The 19,883-nt window shown below is 41.5% G+C and overlaps 1 protein-coding gene across 2 annotated transcripts in view; it reads right to left on the bottom strand.

Annotated features, from left to right (window-relative positions):
- Nucleotides 1-19,883, bottom strand: part of MIPEP (mitochondrial intermediate peptidase) — a 254,686-nt gene that overhangs the window by 163,130 nt on the left and 71,673 nt on the right. The gene's annotated exons all lie outside the window — the stretch shown is intronic.

The following is a 19,883-nucleotide window of genomic DNA, read 5'->3' as shown; positions in this document are numbered from 1 at the left end:
TCCTTCAAAAGTGGAGAAATAAAGATTTTCTTGGACAAACAAAAATTGAGGGAATTTTACCCTAGTAGATCTGACTTGCAAAAGGTGTTAAAAGAAGTTCTTCAGGAAGAAGAAAAATGATAGTCAGAAACCTGGATCTATAGAAAGAAAGAAAGAATTGAAGAAGGAAGAAATGAAGATATAAAAATAGTTTTATTTCTTACTTTTAAATAATTGAACAGACAACAGTTTGTTCAAAATAATAGTAGCAATGATGTATTAAGTGATTGTAACTTATGGATAAGTAAAATGCATGACAGAAAAATTATGAGGGACTGAAAAGAATAATTGGGTACTTGCACTAATCATGAAGCAGTACAGTATTACATGAAAGTGAACTTAGATTATTTGTAAACTAGTGGCCCGTGCACAAATTGGGTGGGGCTGTCTGTCAGACTGGCCTGCACCATCTTCAATTTGGGACCCCTCAGGGAATGTCCGACTGCAGGTCAGGATCGGGCCTAAACTGGCAGTAGGACATCCCTCTCACAATCCAGGACAGCTGGCTCCTAACCACTCGCCTGCCTACCTGCCTGATTGCCCCTAACCACTTCTGCCTGACAGCCTGATCACCCACTAACTGCTCCCCTGCCGGCCTGATTGACACCTAACTGCTCCCCTGCTGACCCAATTGCCCCCAACTGCCTTCCCCTGCTGGCCTCATCACCCACAACAGCCCTCCCATGCCGGCCCAGTCATCCCTAACTGCCCTCCCCTGCCAGCCCGATCGCCCCCAACTGCCCTCCCCTGCTGGCCTGATCGCCCACGACTGCCCTCCCCTGCCACGACCCGCTTCCTCCGCCGGGACCCGTCTCCTCCACGCAAGGTGGTGGAGATGCCGGAACCGGCCTCCTCCATGCTGTGTGGAGCCGCGGGACCCCCAGGCCTCACCACACGGACCAGCCGCTGGGCCCCGCCTCCGCTGTGGGTGCAGCCATCTTGTGACGACATCACACACGAGGGCCACCTAGGCTTTTATTAGTATAGATGTGTATTGTAAACCTTAGGGCAACTAATTTAAAAGGATTTCAAAAAGAGAGGAAAAAAACTGGAATAAAAATAATTAAAATCATACAAAGCAGAAAAGAGTGAAAGACAAAAGAAAAAAAACACAATAAGAACAATGAAAACAGCAACAAATGTGGCAGATATTAATCCAATTATGTAACTGATCACTTTAAACATCAATGGTATAAATAAGCATTACAATACAGAGATTGCCTGTGTGGCTCAGTTGATTGAGTATTCCCATGCACTAAAAGGTCCCTGGTTGATTGATTCCTGGTCAGGGCACATGTCCGGGTTGCGGGCTTAATCCCCAGTAGGGGGACTGCTAAAGGCAGCCGATTGATGTTTCTCACTCTCATCAATGTTTCTCCATCTCCTAAATTCCTATTTAGGAGATGGAGAATGTTTCTTCCTCTCTCTCTAAATTCAATAAAAACATTAAAAAAAATAAACAAGACCCAACAATAAGTTGTCTATAAGACATTCACTTTAAAGATAAAGATAGATAAAAAGTAAAGGAATAAAGATGTATCATGCTAACACTAACCAAAAGAAACTTGCTACATTAATTTCAGTCAAAACAGACTTCAGAAAAAAGGAAAGTTATTAAGGAAAAGGATAAAAGGGACACTGTGTAATGATAAAGTGATCAATTCTCCAAGAAGACACAACAATCCTTAATGTTCATGCACCTAACAACAGAGCTTCAAAATACATGAGGCAAATATTGATAGAACTGTAAGGAGAAATAGAGGAATCCACTATTATAGCTGGAGACTTCAATATCCACCGATCAAAAATGAACACATCCAGTAGGCAGAAAATCTATGCAAACAGGGTTGAACTCAACAGCATGATCAACTGGATATAACTGACATCTAGAGACTGCTTCATCCAACAACAGTGGCATACACATTCTTATAAATATCACATTGAAAATTTACCAAGATAGACCACACTCGAGAAAATAAAACACACCTTAATGAATTTCAAAAAACAGAAAGCTTATAATGCATTATCTGAGTCCAAAATGGGATTACTAGTAATCTAGAAGTCAAAACCAGAAAGATAGCTAGAAAACCACTAAGTATTTAGAGATTAAACAACATACTCCCAAATAATATGAGTAAAAATGTCAAAAACTTTTAAAATAAAAATACAACTTATAATTTGTGGGGTGCAGTAAAAGCAGTGTTTTGAGGAACATTAATAGCAATTCAAAATAAGAAGAGAGATCTAAAGTCAATAATCTAAGCTTCCACCATAAGAAGGTAGAAAAAACAACAACAAATTAAATCCAAAGTAATGAAAGTAAAAATATATATATATTATAGAGCAAGTCAATGAAATTAAATGTGGGGCGTAGAGAAAAATCAATGAAACCAAAATCTGGTTCTTTGAAAATATTTTTAAAAGTTTATAACCTCTAGATAGATCAACTAAAAAAGAGAGAGAAGACAAATTATAATATTAGAAATAAAAGGGCTTTCCCTACTGATCTCATGAGCATTAAAAAGAAAATTCTATATAATAAAAAGCTAATGTGCTAATTAGACCAAATAGTAGAATGACCATCTGGATGACCTTCCGGATGAAGCCGGGGCTGCGAGGGCTGAGCCGCATGCACGAATTTCGTGCATTGGGCCTCTAGTAAAGGAATATTATGACAAGTCTATGCTCCCAAATTTGATAACCTATATGAAATGAATTAATTCCTGCAAAGACACAAATCTCATACAAGAATAATTAGGTAATTTAAAAAGGCCTATATGAATGAAAAAAAGTTGAATCGATGTTTAAAGAAAGCACCAGGCCTAGTTGGTTCCTATTACTCAAAGTTTGGTCAGAAGACTCTTTGTATTTGATTTTTAGGATAGTTGATAGTCACAAGTGAACAATAAAGAAAGACACATGTTCTTGGGGGTGAAAAATGGAAGTAATTAAGAATCAAAGGTGCCAAGGCTACTATGTCTGTGTAGTGCAGTAATCCAGAGCTATCTTGGGCTGTATCGTGGGGAATCAGAATGTGGAACACGGTACAAAGATCATCCAAGGAAAAGAAGTGACCTAGGAGTCCAGAGGAACTGGTTGGGTCTGGAAAAACAGATAAACTGGAGGAGCCAAGTTCCAGAAAGTGCTTCTGAACAGCAGAGGCAAACCAAAAGAACTTATAAGCGAAGGGATGTGGGCAGCAGTTCCACCATTGTCTCCTTTAGAAGCAGCTTTTGGCTCTGCCCAGTTTGCCTTTCAGCGTTCCATCTGGATGTGACTTTTAATAGAAAGTGACTTTTTCTAGAATGTGGGATAGTTTTATGAAGTTTAGTGAAGCGTATTCTTGAATTTATGGAATGGGGAAAAAATTTCTAAATCTAGAAAAATGAAAAAGTCCTGATTAAGAGCACCATATTGGAACCAGAAGGCTTACATCTGAAACATGACTCCATTTACTGCATTATCCTGAGCAAATTACTGTCTTATGTTTCAGTTTGATTATCTATGAAAATAGGGATAACTACACCTACTTCATGTAGTTAATGCAAGGTTCAAATGAGGTAATACATACAAAGTTCTTTTACATACCAAGCACTATTAGAATAGTGCACACAGTAAATAATAAATATTAGTTTGCTGATGAGGAGGTAGGAGAAGAGGTAGGAAGAGGAGGTGCTCAATGGGTCCCATGTACACACTGTTTTATTAATTACAGAAACCTCCTCTTCCTCATGAGAAACCCTTTCCAGGTGGTTCTATCCCTGTGTAGTGCGGTAGTCTAGTTATACATCCCACGAGCTGCCACCACACAAGTAACCTTGGCCTGGCCAATCTGAGCACTCGCATACACCTGGTTGCAAATGTTTCTAAACTCTATCCCTAGATAATTCAGTTATGTGAGTCAATCACTTATCTCTTCTGCTTAAGTTAACTGGAAGTAGGTTTCTGTCAATGGTAACTAAAATAGTCCTAATGTATTAGCCACCATTTTAGTTTAATGGCTTTAAAAATTATCTACTTTTAGGCACAGATTTTCACATTAAAATGAACATAAGGACTATGGGTAAAGAAAACATCTTTTTAGGGACTGGCAACCTTGTCTCACGAGCACTTAAAACATGCTTGTTTGGCCTAGCCGGTTTGGCTCAGTGGATAGAACATTGGCCTGTGGAGTGAAGGGTCCTGGGTTCGATCCTGGTCAAGGCCAAGTACCTAGGTTGCAGGCTTGATCCTTGAGTGTGGGAGGCAACCAATCAATGTGTCTCTCTCACGTCCCTTCCACTTTCTCTAAAAGTCAATGGAAAAATATCCTTGGGTGAGGATAAAAAAACAAAACACACACACACACACACACACACACAAATGCTTGTTTGGGGAAATAAAAAAATATTAAAACAAAGCTGTTTTATGAACAATAAATAGTTCATGTATCTCTTATGATAAAGAATCAGGCCAGACTGACCTTAAAGACTAAAATCAAAAGGTCAAGTTCATATCACACAAAACATGAATAGAAATAACAACTACACAACACTCTAGCTAGACAATTTGATTAAAAGAGTAATCTTTTTATTGCCAGGTAATAAAAATCAATACAAAGATAAAATAGAACAGAGGAATATAGAAAGAGTGGAGTAGGCAGCATCAGGAATGTCTCCCTACCTAGACAACAATGGCATTGCCAGAGTCTGTCTGATGTAACTATTTTGGAATTCTGGCTTTAGTTGAAGGCAAGTTCCAGAGGAAATCTAGGATAAACTGTGGTCAATTTCAGCTCTTAGCACAGTAGCAGCTACCCATCCATCACACCTGACCACATGGCACACAGCTGTGTACATGTCATAGCTTGTGCGACTAGGATGGGCAAAAGACTGTCCTCCAACTATTGCTCTAATTTCTTTTTTTTTTTTTTTAATATATTTTATTGATTTTTTACAGAGAGGAAGGGAGAGGGATAGAAAGCTAGAAACATCGATGAGAGAGAAACATCGATCAGCTGCCTCCTGCACACCCCCCACTGGGGATGTGCCCGCAACCAAGGTACATGCCCTTGACCGGAATCGAACCCGGGACCCTTCAGTCCACAGGCCGACGCTCTATCCACTGAGCCAAACCGGTTTCGGCTATTGCTCTAATTTCTGATTGCTACTTCTGATCTCAGATGTGCAGACAAAGATGTGGACAGACTGTTGCAAGCTCCTCCTACCTCTGGCTAAAGTAACTTCCGGGAAATTTAAAAGACCCAGTACCCTTTTATTCCTCCTTCATTTTTCACTTTTCCCCTTTGAGAAGCCAAACATTAAAGAACAGGACATTCAAAAACACTAGCATATATTAGGTAAATTAGAAACAGACTGTGCACAATCTAAGGAAAGGCTCAGAAAAGACATAAAAAGGCATTAAGTTTACACCTCAGGTTGATCCTCAGCATAGAGACAGCATCAAAAACAATAAACAAATGCAGTAACAACAACAACAAAGTAAAGCCTGGGGGAGGGGGAAAATCTGATTTCCAGAGTTACCACATAATTAGATTCAAATACCCAGTGTTCAATAAATAAATCTTAAGGCATATAAAGAAATAGGAAAATATGGCTCATTCAAAATAAAAATATATTAAAAAGAATTTGTCCCTAAAAAGGATTTAATGGCAGATATAGCAGGTACAAACTTTAAAACAATAATCTTAAGGATACTCAAAGAACTAAAGGAAGACATAGAGAAAAATTTTTAAAAATGTGTGAATGGAATGGAGATATCAATAAAGAGATAGAAACACACACACACACACACACACAAATAAAAACCCACAAAGAAATTCTGAAGCTGACAACTACAATAACTAAAATGTAAACTTTACTAGAAAAATTCAGAAGCAGAAAAAACAATTAGTGATCTTGAAGATAAAAAAAGAAAATGGAACCCTGGCCGGTGGCTCAGTGGTTAGAGTATCAGCCTACACTCCATAGGGTTCTGGGTTCAATTCTTGATCAAGGGCACATACCTGGGTTGCAGGTTGGATCCTGGCCCCAGTTGGAGTGGTATGGGAGGCAATGTTTCTGGCTCCCTCTCCCTCCCTTCCACTCTCTCTAAAATCAATGGAAAAAATATCCTCGGGTGAGGATTAGCAACAACAAGAAACAAACAAATAAAAACAAACCAACAAAAAAGAAATTATAGAGCCTGAGGAATAGAAAAAAAGATATTGAAGAAATGTAAAGAGTATAGAGATCTATGGGGTAACATGAAATGGACCAACATGCACATTGTGAAAGTCCCAGAAGATGACAGGGTCAGAGAGAATATTTTTAAAATAATAATGGCTGTAAACTTTCCAAATTTTAGAAAAGACATGAATATAAACATCCAAGAAGCTCAATAAACTCCAAGAAAAATTAACTCAGACATGTACCAAAACACATTATAATCAAACTTTCAAAGACAAAGGGCAAATAGATTTTTCCAATTTTTAAATAAATATATTTTTATTTATTTCAGAGAAGAAGAGAGAAGGACAGAGATAGAAACATCAATGATGTGAGAGAATCACTGATCAGCTATCTCCTGCACGCCACACACTGACATGTGCCTTCACTGGGAATCAGACTGTGACCTCCTGGTTCATAGGTTGATGCTCAACCACTGAGCTACGCTGGCAGGGCCTTTTTTTTTTTTTTTTTTTTTTTTAATTGATTTTAGAGAGACGGGAAGAGAGAGAGAGAGAGAGAGAGAAACAATGACTGGCTGCCTCCTGCACATCTCCTACTAGGGATTGAGCCCGCAACACAGGTATGTGTTGCTCTAATGTGCCCAGACTAGGAATCCAACCAGCAACCTTTTGGTGCACTGGATGACGCTCTACCAACTGAGCCACACTGGCCAGCGCCAAAGGGCAAATTTTGAAAGCAGCAAGAGAGAAGTAAGTCATCACGTACAAGGGATCCTCAACAAGATTTTCTGCAAATTTTTATTATTTTGGAGACCAGAAGACTGTGGGCCAATATATTCAAATTTCTATAAGAAAAAAACATTTGGCCTCTTTCTGTATCCGGCCACCAAAGGGAGAGGAGCTGCCGCCATGTCCACCCACACGAAATGGATATTCATGTACAACTGCTCCAGTTTCCTGATCAAGAAAAACAAACAGGTCATGGCTGGGTAGCTCAGTTGGTAACCCAGAGCCTCATCATTCCCATACACCAAGGTTGAAGGTTTGATCTCTGGTCAGGGCAAATACAAGAAGCAACCAACGAATACAATAAATAAATCTCAAGGCATATAAGTCTCAAGGCAATAAATAAGTGGAACAACAAATCTCTCTCTCTCTCTCTCTCTCTCTCATCAATAAAAAAAAGAAATTATTTACAAAAGGAATAAGTTGTATAGCACTGAATCCAAAAATCTGAAGGCCTGAAAATCCTTCCACTACAAGGGCTGATTCACCACAAGTTGGTGGGTGTGGAGCCCGCAGACCATGACAAAGGTATGGTGGTCATCATGTAGTGGAGATCTGACTAGCAAAGCCACCCTCCTCCTAGTGTGGATCACCAATCAGTTTGGTTCTATCTTGACCTCTGATGTGAGAAGAAAACTGCTCCACTCAAACTTCCTGGCAATGTGGAAAATATTTTCCTTAATAGTCGAATCAGTTACACAGTTCACGAGGAACTGGAATTAACATAAATCAAAATTAAAATTAAAAAATATAGTACAATTTCATTATCATCCTAGAGAAGTCGGAAAGGGAACCAGCAGGCCTGACTTTAGGAAAAAGGATGATACTATTACACTGATGTAGCACTAGGTTACAGAACCCTCATCACACAGGCTTCTGCTGAATCTTAGGATAGCAGTGAAACTGCTACTTATAACAGTATTGAATTATGTCAATACTAGAGGCCCGGTGCAGGAAATGCGTGCACGGGGGGTGTGTCCCTCAGCCCAGCCTGCACCCTCTTCAATCTGGGACATCCCTCTCACAATCCAGGACTGCTGGCTCCCAACTGCTCGCCTGCCTGCCTTCATGATTGCTCCTAACCGCTTCTGCCTGCCAGCATGATCACCCCCTAACCACTCCCCTGCCAGCCTGATCGATGCCTAACTGCTCCCCTGCCAGACTGTTTGCCCCTAACTGCCCTCCTCTGCAGGCCTGGTCACCCCTAACTGCCCTCCCCTGCAGGCCTGGTCCCCCCCAACTTCTCTCCCCTGCAGGCCTGGGTCCCCCCCAACTGCCCTTCCCTGCAGGCCCAGTTGGGCCCAACCTCCCTCCTCTGCCGGCCTGGTCACCCCTAAATGCCTTCCCCTGCAGGCTTGATCGCCCCCAACTGCCCTCCCCTGCTGGCCATCATGTGGTGGCCATCTTGTGTCCACATGGGGGCAGCCATCTTGTGTTAGAGTGATGGTCAATTTGCATATTACTCTTTTATTAGATAGGATAGAGGCTTAGTGCACGGGTGGGGGCCAGCTGGTTTGTCCTGAAGGGTGTCCCGGATCAGGGTGGGGGTTCCCTTGGGGCGTGGGGTGGCCTGGGTGAGGGGCCTGTGGTGGTTTGCAGGCCGGCTACGCCCCCCGGTGAGCCAAGCGGCAGCCCTGGTATCTGGGATTTATTTATCTTCTGTAATTGAAACTTGTAGCCTTGAGCAGAACCAAGCCTCCTGCTTGCTCTGTAGCCGCAGACATTTTTATTGGGATTTATCTATCTTCTATAATTGAAACTTTGTAGCCTTGAGTGGAGGCCTAGGCCAGCCAGGTGTGCGGAAAACTTGGCTTCCTCCATTGCCAGGGAAACCCAAGCCTCCCTCCTGCTCTCTGTGGCTGCAGCCATCTTGGTTGTGTTAATTTGCATACTCACTCCTGATTGGCTGGTGGGCGTGGCTTGTGGGTGTAGCAGAGATACGGTCAATTTGCATATTACTCTTTATTAGATAGGATGTGAGATTAAACAGCCACAACTGAAATACAATAGTAAAACAGAATAACAAAAAATAATGAGGGGAATGGGGAAGAGTATAAGATCGGCTTATAGAAATTATGGGAATAGAGGAACCAGCAAAATGACACCACAAGAAAGCAACAAGGTAAATCCCAGAGGTGGGGTGGAGCAGGGGATGAGATATGAAGAACTGCTCTAGAGTAAGAGGCGCAGGAGACAGAAACAGCAAATGAAATGTGTAGGCCTGTTTTGATCTTGGTTCCCACAAGCCCAATGGAAAAAGAACAGATTTCACACTGTCAAGGAAATATGAATATAGACTGGATATTAGATGATGCCAACACACTGCTGTGAACTTAATTAGGTAACAATGGTACTGAAGTTATGTAAGAAAAAAATCCATATTTTTAGATATATAATAAATATTTAAGAGTGAGATAACATGAAGTCTAGGATGTACTTTAAAATTCTTTAGCTTGGCTGGAGGGTGTAGCTCAATGGTTGAGTGTTGGCCCATGAACCAGGAGATCACAGTTTGATTCCCCGTCAGGGCACATGCCTGGGGTTGCAGGTTCTATTCCAGAAGGGGGTGTGCAGGAGGAAAGCCGATTGATGATTCTTTCATCATTGATGTTTCTTTCTATCTCTCTCCCTTCCTCTCTCTGAAATCAATAAAAACATATTAAAAATAATGCAATAAAATACGTTAGTAATAAGAAAGAAAGAAATAAAAAGAAAAAAAGATGAAGCAAATTTAGCAAAATATTGATAACTAGAGGCCTGGTGCATGGATTCGTGCATGGGTGGGATCCCTCAGCCTGGCCTGCACCCTCTCACAACCCAAGAACCCTCAGGGGATGTCCGACTGTCAGTTTTGGCCCAATCTCTGCCTGGCCTGTGGGGTTTGGGCCAAAACTGGCAGTCTGACATCCCCCGAGGGATGTAGCAGTGCTGAAGCAGCAGGTGGCTGGGGAGGAGCCCCAGCCAGGGTGGGTGGAGCTCCACTGCCGCTTATCCTGGCCCTGCTGCGCCTGCCTCTGCTGCCTGGTAGCACTGCCGCAGAGGCGGGAGGTTCCCACTGCTGCAGCAGTGCTCACCAGCTGCGAGCCTGGCTTCTGGCTGAGCAGTGCTCTGGCTGTGGTAGCACACTGACCACCAGGGGGCAGCTCATGTGTTGAGCGTCTGCCCCCTGGTGGTCAGTGCACATCATAGTGACCAATCATTGTGCTGTTCAGTTGATCTGCATATTAACCTTTTATTATATAGGACTAGTGGCCTGGTGTACGAAATTCGTACACGGGGGGGGGGGGGGGGGGGCGGGAGGGGGGGTGGGGGTTCCCTCAGCCCAGTCTGCATTCTCTCCAATTGGGGACCCCTTGAGGGATGTCCGACTGCCGGTTTAGGCCCGATCCCTGTGGGATCATGCCTAAACCAGCAGTCAGACATCCCTCTCGCAATCTGGGACCGCTGGCTCCTAACTGCTCACCTGCCTGCTTGCCTGATTGCCCTTAACTGCCTCTGCCTGCCTGCCTGATTGCCCCTAACCCCTCTGCCTGCCTGATCACCCCTAACCTCTCTGCCTGCCTGATCACCCCTAATTGCTTCTGCCTGCCTGCCTCATCACCCCCAAATGTCCTCCCCTCCTGGCATGATTGCCCCTAACTGCCTCTGCATCAGTCCCGCCACCATGACTTTGTCCGGAAGGACGTCCGGAAGGTCTCCTGGTCTAATTAACATATAACTCTTTTATTAGTATAGATTATTGTATCTGAGAAATGAATATATGGAGGTTACTTATTCTATTTCTGTTTATTTTGAAAATTATCATAATAAAGAAGTTTTTTTTTAATTGAAAGTACCAAGCTCACTACACACATACTAAGAAATAAATTATAAATTTTCATACATTAACAGAAGTCTTTGTTCTTTTTTTTAAATCCTTACCTGAGGATATTTTTTTTTAATTGATTTGAGAGAGAAACATCAATTGGTTGCCTCTCATACGGGGGATCAAACCTGGAACCTAGGCTTGTGTCCTGACCAGGAATCGAAGCTGAAATCTTTTGGTGTATAGGAAGATGCTCCAACTAAGCGAGCCACCTGGCCAGGGTTGAAGTCTTTATTCTTTTAAAATTCCACAATATCATCCTTCTGTGAGAGTTCAGTGTTTTCTGAATAGTTTTAAATATAAAACATTCCTTTTGAATTATGTGAATGCTCTTGATATTTTGAGAACACACACCTAAGCAAGGAATAGACAATACTGAATTCTACTTATCAATGATAACTTTATACAAAATAGTATCACCATAAAAAAATGACTCACTGAAACTCATTATTGGCAGAAAAGACATAGTCTCAAAGTATTAAAAACAAGAACCACACACTGGAAGAAGATGAGATAAAAATTTCTCAATATGAGTACTTTATAATGTGCTTTTGACTTTCTGAACCATGTTAATGTACTGCCTATTCAAAAATACAATTTAATTTTATTTACATACTAGTGGCCCGGTGCACGAAAATTCATGCACTTGGGGGGGTCCCCCAGCTGGGTGATTGGGCCTAAGCTGGAAGTCAGACATCCCTATGGCAGCCCGGGAGCCCTTGGGGGATGTCTGACTGTAGCTTAGGGCCTAAACCAGGGGTGGGCAAACATTTTGACTCGAGGGCCACAATGGGTTCTTAAACTGGACCGGAGGGCCAGAACAAAAGCATGGATGGAGTGTTTGTGTGAACTAATATAAATTCAAAGTAAAGGAGCGGAGGGGAGACCAAGAGAACCGGATAGAACAGCCAGATCTGGCCCGCGGGCCGTAGTTTGCCCACGGGTGGCCTAAACTAAAGTTTGGCATCTCAGCGCTGTCATGGGGGCGGGAGAGGCTCCCGCTGCCTTCAGCCCAGCTTGTGGCTGAGTGGCACTTCCCCTGTGGACGCGCACTGACCACCAGGGGGCAGCTTCTATGTTGAGCATCTTCCCTCTGGTGGTCAGTGCGCATCATAGCAACCGATTGTTCCCAGTCATTCCACTGTTAGGGTCAATTTGCATATTACCCTTTTACTATATACAGTTTTTAAATCCTTACACAAGGATATGTTTTTATTGATGAGAGAAAGAGAGAGATGTAAGAGAGAAACATCAATCGGCTGTCTCCTGTACTCGCCCCCACAAGGAATCAAATCTGCAACTTAGGTATGTGCCCTGACCTGGAAACAAACCTGCAACCTTCTGGTGTACAGTACAAAACTCCAACCAACTGAGCAAAAAAATATTTTTTTAAATAAATTTTTTAAAAATTAAATAATTCCAATATACTTTTTAAAAAATATATATTTTATTGATTTTTTACAGAGAGGAAGGGAGAGGGATAGAGAGTTAGAAACATCGATGAGAGAGAAACATCAATCAGTTGCCTCCTGCACACCCCCTACTGGTGATGTGCCCGCAACAAGGTACATGCCCTTGACTGGAATCAAACCTGGGACCCTTCAGTCCGCAGGCCGACGCTCTATGCACTGAGCCAAACCAGCAAGGGCTCCAATATACTTTTTATAAAGACTTACTTTTAGTTTTCCATGAAGAATCTACCACTATAACTTGAAAAACAAAAAAATTATCTGCTCTTTAAGGTTTACCATCAAGACACAAGACTATTTTCCAGGGACAACCTTTAGAAGTTAGTTTTTTGTCTTACTTCTAATAGGTTCTTTCTTTTCTTTAGGCACACATTTAATAAACCTGAAAGAAGTCTGAAATATTTAACATAAAGCAAAAAAGTCCCAGGGATTTGCTTTAAAAAAAAAGCTCTAATCAAGGAAAAGCTCCTATTTTGTGTGTGTGTGTGTGTGTGTGTGTGTCAAACCACATCTTTAAGTGTTGTAGTTGAAAGTAGAGGATTTTAATTAACAAGGATTTAGAAATCTTCACTTTGTTTCATTCTTCTAACCTCAAACCCAAACTATTTTCCCTTTATTTTCTCATCCATTACCTGTTCTTCTCAGCTACTCATGTCAATCAAGATTATTGAAACCTCCCTTTTAAGCTACTTACAATAGATGTTTTAAACTCCCACTTCTTACCATCTTTTATCAAGCATCTCTGGATCCCTTTCTCTGAGATATCAGCAAAATAAAGAAACTAGAAACTTTAATTAAATAAAGTAAAGCACCTAGTGGATATCAGGTAGGTTACACTGTGTTCCTGGAATAGCTGGTGATTTCCTACTCAAAGAACCAACAAGTCTCATGGAAACTTCTGTGAGCCAATGAGGTTTAGGAAGACCTCCAGAGTGTCACACTGTTCTCAACAAATCTGATAGATGATATATGTCATTCACAAAATGTATCACTGGATTGCTTTTAATAAGAATTTCCAATTACTGGTTTAGACACAGGCTTGAACAATGACTATCAACTGTTGACCTAAGAGCAACATACAGGCCAAAAAGAACTCTGTGTGGTTAACTGGGTCCAAATTCATAATCAGAGTCTAGCAGCCATTATTTATAGGGTTCCTTTCATGAACAGGGGAAAACCACAGATGGCTGCCAAACCTCCTGCACTGCCTTCCTACAGTCTGAGCCAACATTATAAAGGAGTTCCTGGACTAAATTTTAACCAATGGGTTAAGACCTGCCCATGCACAGCTATATCCTCATTTGCATTGTTACTGACCAATCAGAGTGGCTCCACAATGACCAATCAAGAAACATGATTCCAACCAATTAGGACAGTGCTATTTGGGCCAATCAAACTGTGCAAAATTGGATTTCTCATTTGCATAAAGGACCAATCAGAGACCAGGGCAAGTACTTTGTTTGGGAGGGAGAGGAGCATACTTTTAGAGAGTGTTTCCCAGATTTGCAAACTGTTCAACCAAATAAAGTTTCTCCTTTTACCTCACCCCAGATGGGGGACTCCTGTCAACACTGAATCAGCCGCAGCAACTTTTTTTAAAATTCTTTATTGTTGAGAGTATTACATACGCCTCCTTTTCCCCCCATTGACCTCTCCCAGCCTGCTCCCGCCCCCCAGGTCAGGCCCTCGCCACCTTATTGTCTGTGTCCACTGGTTATGCTAATATGCACACATACAAGTCCTTTGGTTGTTCTCTTACCCCCCTCCCCCATCCTCCTTGCCTTCCCTCTGAAGTTGACAATCTGTTAAATGCTTCTGTTTCTGGATCTATTTTTGTTCGTCAGTTTATGTTTTTCATTATATTCCACAAATGAGTGAGATCATGTGGTATTTATCTTTCTCTGACTGGCTTATTTTGCTTAGCATAGTGCTCTCCAGGTCCATCCATGCTGTTGCAAATGGTAAGAGTTCTTTCTATTTTACAGCAGCATAGTATTCCATAGTGTAGATGTACCATGGTTTTTTAATCCACTCATTGCTGATGGCACTTAGGCTGTTTCCAAATCTTAGCTATTTTAAATGGTGCTGCTATGAACATAGGGTACATATATTCTTTTGACTGGTGTTTCTGATTTCTTGGGATACATTCCTAGAAGTGAGATTACTGGGTCAAATGGGAACTCCATTTTTAATTTTTTGAGGAAACTCCATACTGTTTTTCACAGTGACTGCACAGTCTGCAGTCCCACCAGTAGTATACGAAGGTTCATTTTACTCATTGGGAAAATACTAAAACCATTTCCCCTAAGAACAGGAACAAGACAGGGATGCCCACTTTCACCATTCCTGTTCGACATAGTATTGGAAGTGCTAACCATAGCGATCAGACAAAATAAACGATATCCAAATTGGAAAAGAAGAAATACAACTGTCATTATTCGCAGATGACATATTGTACACAGAAAACCCTAAAGACTCCATCAAAAAATTACTAGATTTAATAAATGAATTCAGCAACATAGCAGGATACAAAATATCTATGGCATTTTTATACACCAATAATGAACTCACAGAAAGGGAAACTAAAAAAAAAAAAAAAAATACCATTTAACCATTGCAACAAAAAAAATTAAGATACCTAAGAATAACCTTAACTAAGGAGGTAAAAGACCTGTACTTGGAAAACTACAGTACTTTGAAAAAAGAGAGAGAGGAAGATATAAACAAGAGGGAGAATATATCTTGTTCATGGATTGGTAGAATCAACATCATTAAAATGTCTATACTACCCAAAGCAATCTAGAGATTCAATGCAATCCCCATTAAAATACCTACGGCATATTTTACAGCCCTCCAAAAATTTATATGGAATAAAAAAAGGCACCGAATAGCCGCAGTAATCCTGAGAAAGAAGAATAAAGTTAGAGGGAATCACAATAGCAGATATCAAGTTATATTACAAAGCCACTGTGCTCAAAACTACCTGGTACTGGCACAAGAACGGGACGGACAGAACAGAGAACCCAGAAACTGACTCAAGCCATTATGCTCAATTAATATTTGACAAAGGAGGCAAGAATATACAATGGAGTTAAGACAGTCTCTTCACTAAATGGTGTTGCGAGAAAATGGACAGATACATGCAAAAAAAATGAAACCTAAATAGATGCAGCAACCTTTTTTTGACACAACCAATATGTATTTACTGAGAGCCCAAAGTGTATATTCCACATTTAACTGCAAACAAACTTTGTTCTTAAGAGCTTTAAGATATGGTTGAGAAGACACATTTAACAGAATGAAAAAAAAAAAAAGAACACATAATTAGAAGGCCAACTCTGTAGCACATAGACTGTAAGCATAGTGGAAGCAGGAGCTGCAAACGCCAATTCAGACCTGGAGGCTTCTGCACTCTTGGCAAAATTTCACAGGAAAGCCAGCAAAAAAGGGTAAAAGGAACCTTACTAGCCACAAGATATAGGCTCTTCCAAGACATAAAGGGACCTGGGTGAGGGACATAAAGTTTAGTTTGGCTTATGTAAATTGTGGAGTAAGAGGAGTTGTGGGAGAGTATAGGAAGGGCAGGTTATAACCACCAAATACCTGTGGATGTTTATGTACTTACTAGAGGCCCGGTGCATGAATTTGTGTACACGGGCTCATCAGGCCAGGTCAGCCGGGGGGAAGGGCTACAGGCGGTTGGCTGGGCCGCCAATTGGGGTGTTGGGGGCTGATCAGGGGCCGGGCCAGCTGGGGGGAGGTGGGCCGATTGGGGCCTGGATCAGGCTGGTTGACTGCTGCAGTGTGCATCATAGCCACCGGTTGTTCTGGTCGTTTCGCTGCTCTGGTCACTGGGCATGCATATATATATATATATATATATATATATATATATATATATATATATAATATAGACTAGAGGCCCGGTGCACAAAATTCATGCACAGGAGGGGGGGGGTCCCCTCAGTCCAGCCTGCACCCTCTCCAATCCGGGACCCCTCGGGGGATGTCCTACAATTGGGGGATCGGGCCTAAACCGGCAGTCAGACATCCCCTCTCACAATCCTGGACCGCTAGCTCCTAATCACTCGCCTGCCTGCCTGCCTGCCTGCCTGCCTGCCTGCCTTGTTGCCCCTAACTGCCCTCCCGCCCTGCCAGCCTTATCGCCCCTCACTGCCTCTGCATGCCAGCCTGATCGCCCTTAATTGCCCCCCTACCGGCCTGGTTGCCCCTAACTTCCCCCTCTGCCAGTCAGGTCGCCCCCACAACTGCCCCCTCCCTGCCGGCCTAGTTGCTCCTAACTGCGCGCCCCCCCCCCCCCCGCCTGCCTGGTCACCCCTTACTGCCCCCTGCCGACCTGGTCACCCCCAACTGCCCCCCTGGTGGACTAGCTGCCCCTCACTGGCCCCCTGCCAGCCTAACTGCCCCCAATTACACCCCCTGCCGGCCTGGTCACCTCTTACTGCCCCCCCCCCCCTGCTAGCCTGGTCACCCTCAAATGCCCCCCTATGCCAGCCTGGTCACCCTAACTGCTCCCCCTGACAGCCTGGTTGCCCACAACTGCCCCCCCGCCAGCCTGGTTGCCCCTCACGCCGCCCCCCATGCTGGCCTGGTCGCTCCACACAGCCTGCTATTCAGTCGTTTGGTCATCCCTCATTAACCTCCCTGCCGACCTGGTCACCCCACGCAGCCTGCTTGCTCAGTTGTTTGGTCGTCCCTCACTAACCCCCCTGCTGGCCTGGTCATAGGCAGCCATCTTGTGAGGGTGTGAAGGTTAATTTGCATATTACCTCTTTATTATATAGGATTGCTAAATAAGAATGGGTTGTGATCAGATCCTCGAAGACCTTGAATGACAACTCCAATGTTATTTTGAAGGCAGTAGTGATCCCAGAACCCTGAAAAGGGTAGGATCCAAAAGTGAGCTGTCCTGCCAACCACACAGATACAGTGGCAAAATGGACTCCCCTGATTCAGTACCCTTAATCTATCATTTAAAGCAGGAGTGGGGAACATCCAGCCTGCAGGCCATATACAGCCTGAACAATCAGTTGGTCTGGCCCTGCCAAGGCATTGGGGGTGAGTTAATTAAATGATTGACCAAAGATAGCAGGCTAATTTTTAAGTTGATAATTTTGTATGGCCTGTGAATGATGTTATAAATATCCAAACTGCCCTTGGCAGAAAAAAAGGTTCCCCACCCCTAATCTAAAGTTTTTCTGGCCCAGCAGGTGTGGTTAAGTGATTGAGCACTGACCTATGAACCAAGAGATCGCAGTTCGATTCTTGGTTAGGGTACATGCCTGGCGGGGGAGGTAGGGGTTGGAGAGAGGGAGGTTGTGGGCTTGATTCCTAGTAGGGGGGGCATTTGGAATGCAGCTAATCAACAATTCTCTTTCATCTTTGATGTTTCTGTCTCTCCCTCTTCCTTCCTCTCTCTGAAATCAATAAAATCATATCTTAAAGCTTTTCTAATGAACATTCTACAACTAATTTGATACACTCTTTAGATGAGTGTTTCCTTCGAGAAGCTTTAAGGGAGAACTGACCCCTCTTTCAAAAGATTTTTGAGAACACTTAAAAAGCATCTTTCAGAGTGGACCATTCTCCAGAAGAGTATCCACAGATGGCCAAATCCATATAATAATGTTATTTTAGTACTAATAATACAAGCATTATTTCATTTAATCCTGACATATGAAGTAGAGACTATAATAACTATCATTTTATAGATAACCTTGCTAAGAGACTTAGAGAGGATAAATAACTTTCTAAAGATTGTGTGTAGATCATTCAATGATTGAACAAGGACTTGGCCAGGTCCCTCTGACTTCAGGAAACATGCTCCTGGCCACACTGCCCTGGAAACTCAAGGGTTCCCATTCTTTCAAGTGGCTGATTCGGACAATAAAACCCCATCTCGGTGGTTGCTGTAGAGGTGTGAGAATTCCCAACTTATTTGGGGACTTTCTGTCAGCAACATAAAGACTTTCCAATGTTGTATTTTTGGTAGAAATGGAGAAGAGGTAGTCACTACCCTTTATTCAATAGCTTTTGCTTAAGGTCACTATCAAACTGTATAAAGATTTTATACCCCTAATTTGTGCATCTTCTTTAAATTCCAATTGATTTTATTTTTCCAAATCTTCCAATATTCATATGTAATTTCCATAGAACCACCATTGGGGCATGCTATATTTACAGAATACAGTTAAATGACAAAAATATTACTTAAATTTAAGGCTATGGTATTAATTAATAAACAGTGGGGGACATGATATGGACAAATACCACATAAAAATCACACAGCAAAAAATCAGAAAGAAACAGATATACTGAACATATTACTTTTCAAAGTAAAAAAATATACATAAATATGGAAATCATTAAGAAAAAATTTTTATTCCTTTATGCTACATCTTAACAGGCCAATCATTCAAGCCAAATCCTTCTTTGAGAGAATTTTAAGAGATAAATTACATTTTTATGCAACTATAAGGAGCAGTGTATTAGTAAAACAATACTTTATGTTAAGCTATATTTTAAACCACTTACTGTTTATCATAATCAAATTATTATAGATTTTGAATAACAGTTTATGTGCTTTTATAGAGAAGATGACATGCTGAATTTGAGATAATGTATAAAAAAATTGTATTTGATGAAGTATTATTCCTGGCTATGAGACAATTGTGCTTTGGTAGTAAATTGATTTGGGGAACAGAGATATAATAAAGAAGTCAAAGAGGGGAAAATAAATAAGAAATTATGTGGGTGAACTTTTCAATACACTAATTAATTCTGAAGTACCTTTCCTGCTGCTGCAGAAAAGAACATATAAAGTTATTGTTTTCTGTTGTATGACAAATACCAAAAGAAATAATTTTTATAAAGTCTAATTTAGTGAAGTACTTAGTACTTGATATTTGAATAATACATAGTAATAAAAACACTTTAAAGTTTAATACCAATAAGTATATTATTATCATGATATATGCTAACATGCTTTAATGAAGAAAAAGGCACAACATTTTTATTTTCTTCCATTACCTAAATAAATCTTAACTATCTTAGTTAAACTGCATACCTCAAAAATCTGTAACAGAAAAATGTTAGCCCTGGCTGGAGGACTCAGTTGACTGGACTGTCATCCCATGCACCAAAAGGTTGAAGGTTGGATTCCAAGTTGTGGCATATATTTAGGTTGTGGGTTTGATACCCCATTGGGGCATGTAAGGGAAGCAACTAATTGATGTTTCTCTCTCACATCAATGTTTCCCTCTCTCTCTTTCTCTCTCTGAAATCAGTAAAACATATCCTCGGGTGAGGATCAAAAAAAAAAAAAAAAAAAGGAAGAAAGAAACAGAAAAATGTTAATGATTCACTAAAGGGTAGGATCCTAAGAGTTTTAAAAAATTCCTACTGTGCATATAAAGTTACTTGGGACATAAACATTTTTAAATGTGTTCATTAAATAGAACTCCGTATTTCTAGGGTTTACATGCAAATATAAAAATGACAGAAGTAGGGAATTTTTAGGGAAAAAATATCTACA

The sequence above is a fragment of the Plecotus auritus genome, assembly GCF_963455305.1.
Source record: "Plecotus auritus genome assembly, chromosome: 3".
NCBI lineage: Eukaryota > Metazoa > Chordata > Mammalia > Chiroptera > Vespertilionidae > Plecotus > Plecotus auritus.
The sequence above is the reverse complement of the archived record's forward strand: the minus strand, read 5'-3'. Positions and strand labels throughout refer to the sequence as shown.